The following is a 1,731-nucleotide window of genomic DNA, read 5'->3' as shown; positions in this document are numbered from 1 at the left end:
TAAGTGGAGAGGAAATGTTTTGAGAATAATGAGGGCAATGAATGTACAAATGTGCTTTACACAATTGATGTATGTATGGATTGTGATAGGAGTTGTATGAACCCCTAATAAAACGATTAAAAAAATAAATTAAAAAAAGATACCACTGAAAGGGAAAAACTGCAATCTCAACTGAAAAATATTTTTCAAAGTCTTCCTTGGAGAAATTCCATGAGAAAACAGAAGAAGACTGTTAGGCTAAACTGTGTGTGAAAATAGCTGAACTGGAGAGAAAGATCAGATTTTCAACCCAATTAACAACAAAACCACATCTCTATTGTACATGGCTTGCCATCTTTTAATTATCAGTTCAGCAAGGGGTTGTTAGGTTGAAGCTAAATGGTAATGGAAACACTGGCAAGTAAGGCTGGCTGTCCTTATTTATGTACACTGGTAGGTGGTTCTTTTCTGAGATAATGCGTTTTGTGTAGACTTTCAAGATAACTTGAAATTAAAGCTCTAAAGAAGCAAGTTTGTGAGGAGGTTGCCCAGTTTGGGCGGGGGACGACACACACACAACCATCTGGTGTGTATATTATTTACCTAAAAACATGGTACCTCATTTTTGTTAACTTCTTAAGACTAGTTAACTGAGTGAAAAAGTCCTCCTTGAAGTTTCAAATGCCTGGCTATTTAATGGGAACGCCCCACCCCCCCCTTTTCAGGTTTTCATTATTCACATTCTTCATAAGCCAATTGGCTATTGGGAGGACGTGATTTATATTTATGGCCAGCAAAGGTATGGTTCTCAACACGAAGCACCTGAGTGTAATATTACCACCCCTCTTCATTGCCCTTTGAGGTAAAAACACAAGTGAACTTCGAAAAGCTCACAGAAAAACGAAATGAAAAGATTAAGGGATTTTTCCATAAATTCTCTGAAACCCTCAAAAGCCCATTTTTTTAAGCTAGTAGGACACCACCATGGCCACACAGAAAAGTGTATTTCCCGTGAGTATTTTGGAATTTTTCTGGAACATAATGCAGTCACTAAGGCAATGGATCGCAAGCAGAAATTATGAGGTAATTTTTAAAAAGATGGCCACCTCTCATCCCCAATTCTAAATTAGAATGTGCCAGGGTAGTAGGGCCAATGCCTATTCTGTAAGACAGCTCTTGCAGTGTGTTGTATAAAGAGGAGAAAACAACTATTCCTCGACAATTTCTAGTACTAGGGGGCTTTCAAACGGGCATGGAGAATTCCCACCGTCTTGTAAGTCCACCTTCCCATGGTCGTGTTCAAGTCGGGGCTGAGTTTGGAGGAATAAAGGCTGGATGACCCAATGATTGGGTTGGCAGGAGGAGCGCCTGCTCTCATGTAGGCTCGTGGGGACCAGAACGAATGCAGGGACACGGAAGCTGCCCACAAGCCTCGGTACGTGTCCCCTCGGCTGTGGCAGGGGTGGCATTAGCGGGCTCTTTATACCGCCCGGGGTCGGAAGTGGAACCCTAGTGCAAGTCGAGCCACTGTCCCTCCCCGCCCCCACGCCGAGCTACTGCTCCACACTCGAGGACGCCTGGGCAGAGGCCATTTTCTCGCACCAGTCACCACCAGTAAATCGAGGCAAATACCTTCTTCCGCGCTCAGTGTGCTTCTACTGCAGGCCATCGTCCCATGGCGGGGTCCTGTCCCGACAGCCGCCCGTCTGAAACGAGAGCGCGACATTATTCCCGTCGGGGACCGGCTCCGGG

The 1,731-nt window shown here is 44.8% G+C and overlaps 1 protein-coding gene across 1 annotated transcript in view; it reads right to left on the bottom strand.

Moving 5' to 3' along the window:
• Positions 1–1,718, bottom strand: part of RNF6 (ring finger protein 6) — a 12,547-nt gene extending 10,829 nt beyond the window's left edge. The window contains exon 1 of the mRNA XM_004715401.2: positions 1,612–1,718. The gene's annotated coding sequence lies outside the window, so the exon portion shown is untranslated. The remainder of the gene's footprint in view (positions 1–1,611) is intronic.
• Between the last annotated feature and the right edge of the window lie 13 nt (positions 1,719–1,731).

The sequence above is a fragment of the Echinops telfairi genome, unplaced genomic scaffold (genome assembly GCF_000313985.2).
Source record: "Echinops telfairi isolate 266 unplaced genomic scaffold, ASM31398v2 ScPeMD7_2565;HRSCAF=3150, whole genome shotgun sequence".
In the NCBI taxonomy this organism is placed as follows: domain Eukaryota; kingdom Metazoa; phylum Chordata; class Mammalia; order Afrosoricida; family Tenrecidae; genus Echinops; species Echinops telfairi.
The sequence above is the reverse complement of the archived record's forward strand: the minus strand, read 5'-3'. Positions and strand labels throughout refer to the sequence as shown.